Here is an 11,568-nt window from a genome sequence, read left to right as displayed (position 1 = left end):
CTTTCGAATAAACTTCTCGTAATTTGAGCAACTGACGAACAAAATTTTACAAACAGTGTTCTAAGTGTTTACGATTATTGACAGACAAACGTTTGTCAAAAAAATGCTCGGCAAGTGATCATATTGCGAACATTGTTTGTGAAAAGGTACAAACCTTTACGAACTTTTCTCTGAGTTTACTAATTCAAAAACTATTCAGAAGTCCCCAATAACAATTAACAAATATTTACGAACAATTTTACGATTTTTTTGTATAATAAGCAAAATGCCTGAGAATTTCTTAGTCTGAAGTCGTTAATTTAGGCCATGCCTCCCGTAAAACATCTTTTATTTAAAAAGTAATGACTTTTAGCTGAAGTTATTAAAATGAACAAATAGTTACACAATTTTTCCCAAATAAATTCGTTCCCTGTTGCTCTTAAAGCTTGCAATTGGGTCATTATCTTATTATATCCATGTTCACATTTAAAAATTTTCATTTTACTGCTCGAACTCAAAGAAAGAACAGTAGTAAAATCGTCTTTTTTTTCAATTTGTCACCGTACGGGAACTTAAACGGTAAAAGATATCAACTTCCGGACTTCAATGACCCCCAATAAAAAAACAATATCTCCAGACGTTTTTTCTCCTCCCCCAACCGACCCCCACCTTCCCCTAAAAAACGTCTTTTTTCAGTTTTTCCCACAATTGGCCCAAGCTTTTACACTGATTTTCGTATATGCTTTAGAGGTAATCCAGGCGAACATTTCGTCCAAACATACCTATGACCGGAAAACTCACCATTTCCAATTATTGAAGGTCAAAAGTCAACCACTTTGGAAGGGTATTTTTTCATCCCATTTGGTTAAATTTGGATTTTATGGAAAGGTATTGAAATTGCGGAACCGGTTGCATCGGTCTTCATAGGTAATTAATCGTTTAAATACCGATTTTTGAATATTTTTTTCGGAAATTATTTTTTTTTACTTGACCTTTGTTTGTTCCCAAGCTTACAAGTCAAACGGTAAGAGATATCGACTTCCAGTCTTCGATGACTCCTCATAATTTTAATGGGTTTCATATTGTCTATCAACAAGATTAAATCGACAGTAATCCTATGTGAACACATTAAATATGCTAATGCTAACGGATGGGGCATTCTTGTGAGTTAGAGCATTCCGCAAAGCTGGGATGTTTTACCATCTCTTTCTCAATGTAGATATACATATTTTTACATTGCTGATGATTTCAATTTTTTATTTATTCTTTTTTTATTTTTTAAATAATGAAACATTTCTTTTTCTTGGATATATGTAAATCAAGACTGTTGGAAACATTATAGAAATAAAACTTGTATTACTTTTGAGAAAGGCATTTAAAAAAGGCTTATAGCAAGATTTCGGTTATAAATAATTTTGAAAATATTATCTGACGGGTTATATACTAATAATGGGATCCGGTAAACGTCGGGCAAATAAGAATCAACTTGGAAAAATCAAACTTTTCCCAAAGCTTTCGGCTCATCCTCCAAGCCTTCCACATTGGTCAAATCTTGTCTGTTCTCGGTTTGTCATTAAGTCAAGGATTTCACATGGCATGGGATTCAGGGCACTGCACTTGATTTTTGTAATTTTTAAAATAAATATTTTCTTGTTTAAATTTCTGGACGTTCTTTTACATATTTCTTTGTGAGACTCACAGAAATTGTGAGAAAGACACATATTTTGTCTTAATTGAATCATGATAAAGTATATTCTCAGTGACAATACAATAATGTACGTGTAAAATTGCTAGCATTTCCTTGGGGTTCTACAAATTATATTAAATCGTAAAATAATTTTTTTACGGACTTTAAAATATTAATGCTTTTACATCACGATATTTCATCATTTCAATCCTTTTAATAAGATTAAAACAAATTTTGATACCTGTTTTTTTTCATACATTATTTATTTACAAGAAAACATCCCTATATAAGTTATAATTGAGTGATTTTATGAAATTTCTTTCGAGAAGCTGAATAAAAATAAAGAAAACATAGGTAAGAAAAATGTGAAAAAAAGAGTTTATAAATTAAGAAAGATTACCCTAAAAATGTAAGTGTATAGTGGATATTTGTGTTTAAAATTCTTCCTTTGTCGAGAAAGAAATTGTGAAAATACAAGTATTATTGTAATAAGAATTTCTTTACATATATGAAATATATATTCTATATTATGAATTACATAACAAAAAATATGTATATTGTATTGAATAAAATATTTAATTATAATTCTTTTATTGAAAATGAAATTAGTTATCGCTCTCGTCAATAATTAACTATAACTGACATTGTGTCAATCAGTGTTAATTTAACATGGAAATAACCAGAAATAATTATTAATTTTATCAATTTTAATAACGAGATTTTTTTTCTGTCTCATTGCATTAAAATTGCTCATTTTCATGTAAAATTTTTTTATTGGAATTTTAATATTATGTTTTTTTTATATATATATATATTGTGTATTATATGGGAATTTGCAATATTTAATCGTCCAAATTTATTTATGGCATGGCACCTTCATGACCTAAATTTTGTTTTCATTGGAAATTTTCCTGGAATTTTCTCACGTGGTAAATATTGGACTTGATGAATTTCTCACGCCTATCCAATTGCATTTGGAAGCTATTTCTCATTGTGAAAACTAGAACTGTCTGCTCGATTTGCGAGGTGGATTTTGAACAAACAATGCTCACTTTTGATGAGAGATTACTATGCTGCTTCTAGCGAATAGTTTCCGGAGAAAAACAATCAAATATTTAATATATTCCTTTTTGGAATTTGTAAGAGCAATTCATCCTGGAGGTACTGATAACAAACGATTTCTTAACAGGTAGGGATGATGGATAGGGGGAAGTGAGGCACTCTTGAATACGGGGCAGCTTTGAAATTAGGATTTTTCACCAATTTTTAAATAAAATTGAATATTTTCGTGGTATAATTTAGCTGCACAAACAGATTGAGAAGCTAAAATACATTATGATATGGCTCCGTTCTACTTAAACGTAGGAGAAAAATCCCAATTTTTCTCCTACGGTGCCCCATAGGTGCCCCACTCCCCCCTATAAATAATGGAAGGAGTAAGATGCTATTTGCTTTGCTTACATCATCTAAAAGCTAAATGGTAAGAGATTGCTACTTAGAAACTGCAAAGGAACCCCGAGAAAGTGGTGACTAGGAAACAAGGATTAACCCTCATTTCTTCCCTGAGAATTGATTATGTACAATAGTCGTATCGGAATAGTTCATAATAAGACACATTTTACCATGAATGAAGAAAGACTACTCAGGCAAAGCATTGGAAGCAATGCAAGCCTTTGTGAGGAGTCAATTACCTCGGGGCAGGGCCTAGGACAAAGTGGCTGAATCAAAGTAAGGATCTTGCCTGAGAACGCTTAGGGTTTGACCGTGAACATCTTCCTGAAATGGCGAAAGATCGGCAAGCGTGGACTGCGATCACGCTCTATAGCCTCACTCTTGATTCCCAGAGCCTCGGCTAGGATGCGTAGGCTTCTGTTTCCAAGAGCTCACTCGAACCAATACTCGGGCACGCTTTTTGTTGATGTAGACTCTCTCCTAGACTCTAGACCTGGGCGTTTTAGGCCCATGACCCCGATACAAGGGATAATTCATAATCAATCAGATTGGCTCGGGTTCCCAAAAAAATGTATGGGTTCCCCGGGTTTCCTGAAAAAAATGTATGGGTTCCCCAGCCAGATTGGCTCGAGTTCCCCGAAATGAGTTACCCCTAGCCCCGATAAGGGTAATACTGTCAAAATGAAAGATTTCGCTTAGATAAAGGCTAAAACAAGGGCTAAAATGACAAATTAAAGAATTTTAAAGAAGTTTTAATATTCAAAATCAGATTCATCATTGTGAGGATTGGATCACGCCCTTAAGGGTACATTAAAAGATTTATTATTCTTAGAATTGAAAAATTTTAACTTTTTTTTAATTTTGTAATTTTTGAATTGGCTTTTAAAGAGTGATCATGGTCCTTGATAAAGATAATTAGAGTTTTAAAATGCCAATTTTCTTACAGATAAAATAGAACTAAACATTTAACAAAATTGAAAGTACCACACTTTTTATACGTTTCTTTAATTTTGGATATAGATAGAGATAGATAGATTTATTTTCTCTTAGACCATCTGCGGCTGCCGCCGACTTCACAACCGACCTCAACGGGTAAGACGGCACAAAATCCCAAATCATTGGTCGTGTAGGCCATTTTTACTTTCACAATTCGTGATTAGTGTTTTGAGAAGCTTTGCAGATGGAAAGAGGTGAGTTTCAGCATGGACTCCTGGAAGGAGTACGTATTTGCTGGCACTATGTCGGGGATAGGAAAGGGTGATGGGGAAAGGGGAGAAACAACATCCGGTGATAGAAGAGAAATCAAAAGTTTCGAAATGTGTGGAGACTTTCAAAAGGTTTTTCAAGAGAAAATCCAATAAAAAAAAACATCAACAGCATACGAGAAAAAACGGATAAACGACGTTTAAGCATGAATAATATTGAGATCAAGAAGTTCTTATTTCACTGTATTTACAAAAATTTCTAACAGGTAAGGGATTTTAAGGGGTTACGTGGGTCATAAAGACTAAAAAAAACAGCATATTTTCTTAAATACCTAAAGTTATTTCTTTCTAATGTGTGTACGTAATCGTAAAGTAGAAATTTGTAGGAAACTAGGATATTGTTTACAAGCCTTCAACTATTTGCTATGTATAGTAAATATTTATCAAAAGTAACGATTTTTAAAATTTCCGCATTGATGAATGATTTTTATTATATTTTTTATTTCTAATTTTTAGCGAGTAAATAATTTTTGGCAAACAACAAATGAGCTATAACAAATTCAAAATGCGCAGTAAAATATTAAGAATGAGCAGTAAAATATGTAATAATGGTCAGTAAAAAACTTAAATCTTTACAAAAATGAATCTAATATATATTTATCTTTTAAAATTCTTGCAGATAGAATGAAAAGTCCTCTATTTTCCCTTTGCCAAAATTTTTTACGATCATATCACTCTTTCATTTTTTTGTTGCTGCTCAATTTTAACTTTTTGCTGCTCATTTATACAATGCCGTAATTTTTTTCAGCAAAATCCTCTTTGCACTAGAATCTACAACAACTATACTTAATATTTTTCATAAGAACGAAAATTATCATTAATTGGTATTGTCAGAAAATTTATTTAAATTTTAGGGCTCTTTTTGTTCATTTCGTCCATATAGGCAGAAAATACACCGAATCAGACTATGTTGGACTTTTCAAGGTTAGTTGTAAAACATTTCAGAAGTTTGGTTTATCGGTTTCATTTTTATCATCGATTTTTGGTCCGTAAAGTGTCTCGTTCTTAACACTAAACCTACCGAACGTTTTTGCTCGTTTTTCGATCAAGTGACAAACCACGGTAGGATAGGATACTCAACAAATTTGTCTCGGAAAAGAGCAAAAACTTAAAATTTAAACACTGAAAAATATATTACATGCATATTTTAAGAAATTTATAAAGTTTGATAGCGACATTGTACCGTTTAAATATGTAATAATTTGAAACCGATCAATTTGACCGGATTTTTGTAGGTTTAGTGTTAAAGGGTTAAATTATATTTCGGAACCCTTTTTGAAAAGAAAACTTACTTTAAGGTAGAGAAGATTTCTCAGAGTAGGTTCACCTGGAGTCAAAACAAACCAAATATTTCAGCAGAAGAGTTACTGATCTATCACACGAAGATTTTTTATAACTTAATTTTAAATTCAATTGAGAATTAAGGGGTAACATCACTTTTGGAGTTTAAAATATTGAGCTATTTCTAACAAAATGATGACGGTAAAGCTTGTTGTAGTTTTAATGCTCTTCTTGAATACACTGGTTGGCCGTATTCCTACTGTTCGTAACTTTCAACTTAGAATTACAAACAAAAGAAAAATCTGAAATTGAGAAAACCTTTTTTCAATTTGGGAAAATTTTTCCAGGACTTATAGGACTTTTTCCATCAGGATCATCAATTACAGATTCTTTGTGTAAATTTCTTTTCCTTAATCCCTTACAGGAAAATTTTATTGGCAAATATTCCCGAGACTAAACTTGAGTCTATTTGGGTCACCTCTAAGATGCAGGTGTTTTGAATTCAAATCCAACTGTATCTTTGTTCTTTAAACAATATACCTTGTTCTAGTGATTTCTTCATATTTTGTTGAATAGCATAACTTTAGCTTGGTAGATGAATAAATTTACCCTGAAGAGAAACTCTACAAAATGAATTGATTAAACACAAAGTCAGTTAGTTATGAGTTGATTTAGAGGAGAAAAATAAATGTTGGAATTTGTGTAGCAAGTAAAAGTTGATCAAATGGAGAAAATTTGCACATAGACCACTTTTCGCACGTAAAACAGAGAAAAGCTCAATTTGTTTGAATTTCGCTAAAATATCATTTTTCCCCAGATAGTGCTGGGAGTGTTAAACTGAAAGTTTTATGCATTATTGCTTGTATGTTGAACCATATGCTTCACAATAGCCCAAACTTTCAGTCACGTTTTTCACTTTAGGAAAAACAGGCAAAAATGCATTGCCAAATTAATTAGTTTTGTTACACAATGTCGACGGCCAAAAAAATTTATTTTGAAGTTCCGACACCATCCTAGCAACAAAAAAAGGAACGGAAGAGACATTGCACTTGGCGAATTGCTACACTTGGGACAAGTGGCAAAGAGGACCACTGGAGGACAGGAGTAGAATATTAAATTCAATTACGCCATCCACAAGAGGTTCTAAATTAAGTCATTAACTTTCGCGACTGAGAAGTTAAAAAAAAGACAAAATTGTGTAATTGTTTTAGTAAAAGGGCAAAGAGTGCCCTCTGTGCAGTTAATGCAAATTTGAATTGTTGCGAATTAAATAAAACTACCAATTCTAATTGGAGCGACTTAAAATATGTACACTTTAGCTCTGTAAACTTAACTCAAGTGCTTACTCCTCTTTTGAAGTGTTCCTTTGTCTCGCCAAAACTTCCACCAACTTCTTAATTCAATACATTTTCTATGCTACTCAACAATCCAGTTAGTTCTTCACAAATGGAATAAGTTTGCACATCACGAGAAAACATCAATAAAGGACAGGTATGTACTAAAGTTTGTATTCGTAGACACATCATTTACTTTGCTGTTTTGTCGGCATTTGCACGCACATTCTGGGGAAAATTATCATAATATGTAGTTCATAAATTGCATTTTCACTTCTACTGTATTTTTTTATGTCACTTTTAACTGATTTTCTGCATCAAGATAATAACTAAGATAAAACTTCAGTTTTAAATAATACGTCTTTTTATGACTTACACCCGTTACAACACAAGGGGTTATATGGGATACGCAAACTAAAAATCATGTATTCTTTATATTTTTTTTTTCATTATAAATGAAACAATATTTAATTCCAGCTCTTAAGCATATAAAAGTACAATATTTCAATTATAGAATCAAGGAGATAAACTCGCTCCGGGTGCGTCAGGGGTAGTTTCAGGACAGTTGTTTCATTCAGGACAATATTTTTGCCAAAGCTTTCGACGCTACAACGCGCTTTCATAAGTCAGTTGCTAAAAAGGAGGGAAGTTAGTCTCTGATGAAGGCGCGTTGTAGCGTAGAAAGCTCTGGGAAAAATATTGGTGTTTTTCTGTCCTGAAAGGATAACCACCCCTGATGCACCCAGAGGGAGTTTATCTTCTTGATTCTCAAGATACGTCTTACGTCAGTGCTATTTCAATTTCAACTATATTTTCTGAAATTTTCATGCAAAAAAAGACTTATTTATTATATCATTTTTATTTTTTTATTTATTTATTATAATCTCTCTGTTTTTTTTGACTCACCCCCTGTGCGGCTATCGCTATCACTGCGTCGATACCAACCTGCTCCGGGATGAAAACGATGTAAAATTTGCACTAGTTTAGACTATTTAGTGTAGGGGCTGGCTTTCAAGCTTCGCAGAGACTCTGGCTTTGAATCTTTTATAATAGGAAAAGCACATCAACTTATTCCAGAGCTTCTGTGTTTACTACCAGTGAAATCTCAACGAGAAAATAAGGATTAACGTGCCCGAAATCATAAAAATTATGGAAAGTAGTATAGTGTAAAGCGGTCTTCAGACTAGAGATTTAGCCTAATTCCCGAAGGTCTCTAATTCCTAAATAGCGAGGAATTTTATAGCTTTTTGAAAGCCTAATAGGTTAATTTTCTTTAATAATCCAATCCTAAGTTAAATTTGTCTAAAAAAATGTGATTGATAAGGAATTAGAGCAGTTAAGCCATATGGCTAAGCCTTAGGTCTGAAGCCCGTATAAGGGCTACATTGAGCTGGGGCTACATTAACCCATTCAGTCAATGTACCAGAAATACTTGAGATAGAATGTTCATATTTTAAGATTAGTTTCCTAAAGATTAATAGATGAATTTTTTGAAAAGAAAATTTTTTTATCTATTATTGGGGTGCGGGGATTCGTCCTCAAACACACGTCTTAACGGTCACTGAGTTTAAATTATGTGCATTAATTCATTACAAACTCTATTGCTTTAGATAGATTAACTATACAAGAAAACAAATTGGCAACTAGAATTCAAATCAGGATAGAGGAAAGAGGCCAATTTTAATAAATTCGACGGGATGTCGAATTTTCCGTCCGCCATTTTGAGCAAAAATTTTGCATGACCTTCCGCGAAGCAAGAAAACAATAACAAAATGTATTTTCATCTCTGTCGGACTATTTTTCCCAAGTAATTGAAGAACTAGAGTTACTAAAAATCCATTCCCGACAGCAATTCGAGTTTCAGTTGCCTAGGAATAAATCATCTAAAATCACTCAATTTGCGTATGATGTATAATACCATGGTAAGGAATGGGTTAAAACGCTATTTTTTTCGATTATTTCTAAATGAAATTGTATAGAATTCAGTTCTTCTATAATAATAATTGTAAGGGTTATAATTTGAAATTTGCGTGTTGATTGTGATAGTGCAAGCAACTGAATATCAGGAAAAACATTTCGATTGTGATAAAACCTAATAAAATGCACCGCCTCTGCCCAAAACACTCTGGGAGCGTAGAAGAAGTATTCACACTGCGGGAAGGTGCTCCTACACTGAGGAAAAAAAAGAGGCTGCGATTAACTTTTTTTAGTCATAACTTTAACACTTTTTGGGTGTAAAAATATATCAACATTTTTTAATGTTAATTTTACACCTTTTAAGGCTAAAATCAACATGAAAAAGGGTAACTTTAACCCATAATACACCTAAAAAGGGTAATATTTACACCGTTTTCGGATTAATAATGCAGGGTAAAATTAACATTTCCGGAATGTTATTTTAACTTTTTCGGATTTCTCTCAATGTAGGCGGTTTACTATGGACTTAGCGGATTCTTCCATCACAGAATATAACATGATTACATTATAATAAAGTATTTCGATACTGTTAATATTAATTTATGATAAAGCCTAGCTTCCTTTAGAAATACGCGAAAAAAATCCGTTTTCGAAGCGAAATGTTCGAAGCCAGGTTGTGTGCAAAGCCTGGAAAGCTTACCCCTAGTATATTGCTAGTCACAAAGAATTTTTGGTTATCTACTACGGTATTTTATGAAATAAAACAAATCTCTGGCTAACCTCACTAGACTCACCAAAATCCCATACTGGAAAAAATTCTCGGACCGCCCAATGGAATGTCAGATGTAAGACTCTGACTTATTTTAATTAAGAATACTTTTAGAAGAGACGTCTTCCGGCAAACAATGCCCTGGTAGGAAAAAGCCACTACGGCTTCTCCAAATGCGGTAGAAGGCGCCACAAATGAAAAATTCATAAGCCAACACTCCAGAATGTAAATAATGTAAGATGATGGAAGTCTTCATGTTTCTGGATGCCACCCAAAACCACCATCTCGCCTTCCATTCTCGCAAGAGTTGCTACTGGAAGCTGAGGAGTTTAGTGCTCTACATATTGTGATTATTATTGTTATTACATCGTGATGAGTTTCATTATTTATCCTGTCAAAGGAATTTAATTTCATTGGAGTGCCAGATAGGGCGATGGTGGTGTAAAAAAAATACGCTGTAGCTTTTTATTTGTCGCTCCATTGGAGCTTTTTTTCTGAACGACGACGATCCTTCTGCCAAAGTATCGTAGAAAACTTCCTTTCCAGCATCACAAATTTATCTCCGTCAAGCACTTTCAGTTGATTGGAAATATTTCATTATGTGGCATATTGAAGATTCATATTTCCGCAAGTCTTTCCCATTTGCGTCTTATTTTTTTTTTACATCAACTGACGCTTCTAATTAAGCACCCTTGAGAAAATCACTTCAATAGCTTAGTCTTACTCAGTCTTCACTTGGAATCACTTGAACGAGCTCATTGACAAAGGGGTGAAAATTTGTTTGATTAAACAATTAATTTTCAGAGATTTCCCACTCGTGTTTGAGTCATTCGATAAATTAAAAAGACGTCATCTACTTCGGTATTAGACAAGCATGTCGCTCCTTTTTGGAAATAATCAATTCCCTGTACCACATCAAATAGATTACGTTATACATAATGTATTATGCACTCTACACAGGAAATGTTCGTTAAAACGGATTATTTTTTAAAAAAATAAATTGCTTGCACACGTATGCACGTAGATCGCATCAAAATGCCCTAATTCGTCGAAAACTTTTCACAATGTTTAGGGACCGTTCATTATTAATACGAATGGAAAAAAGGCTATATGTTGGGAATAATTTTGGTAAAAAAATTTAAGAAAGTTACTTGTAGAGAGAGGTGGGACTACACTGAACTGGGGTTGCATTGAAATTGAAAACGCTATTTTTCACGTATTTCTAAAGGCAGCTGGGCTTTAACGTAATGTAATTTAGATAGGTAAGACTATTAAAGCGCGAAATACTCGAAAAATAGCGTTTTCAATGTAGCCTTGTACAATATGATCACACCGCTCTGTACATTTGAAAAAGAAATGTCAAAATTCTATGAAAGACACAATTTTCGTCAAAAACAAAAAAATAGATCCCAAGTGTAGAGGCCTTAAGTCAGAAAATATTGTTTTAACATATTTAATTCAAATTATTCCAGCATCATGTGTTACAGTCTCCGGAAATTGTGAGAATTGTGCCTTACAATTGCAAAATTTAACGCTAATTACGTGCACATTTGCATCAAGGAATTTACTTAAAAAACTCCATTTTGACGAAAATTTCTCAAAATGTGACCACTAGACTAACTGTGTTATCACACTTGCACATTAAAATTTTAAAATTTTAATGTGTAATTTGTGTATTTGAATCATTTTATATTCAAAATTTGATCTATTTGTTGATAAAAAGGTAGACTTGACCCGCAAAATTTGATATAAATTGATTTATAGCATTAATGCAAAAAATTAATGCGATTTTCTCATTAATTTTTTAATGTGAAAAATATTTATGCTTTAGGTAAATTAAAACTTATTTTTGCAGGTCAAGTCCACTTTTTTATCAATAAATAG

The sequence above is a fragment of the Phlebotomus papatasi genome, chromosome 2 (assembly GCF_024763615.1).
Source record: "Phlebotomus papatasi isolate M1 chromosome 2, Ppap_2.1, whole genome shotgun sequence".
Taxonomy (NCBI): Eukaryota; Metazoa; Arthropoda; class Insecta; order Diptera; family Psychodidae; genus Phlebotomus; species Phlebotomus papatasi.
Note: the sequence above shows the minus strand (reverse complement) of the source record.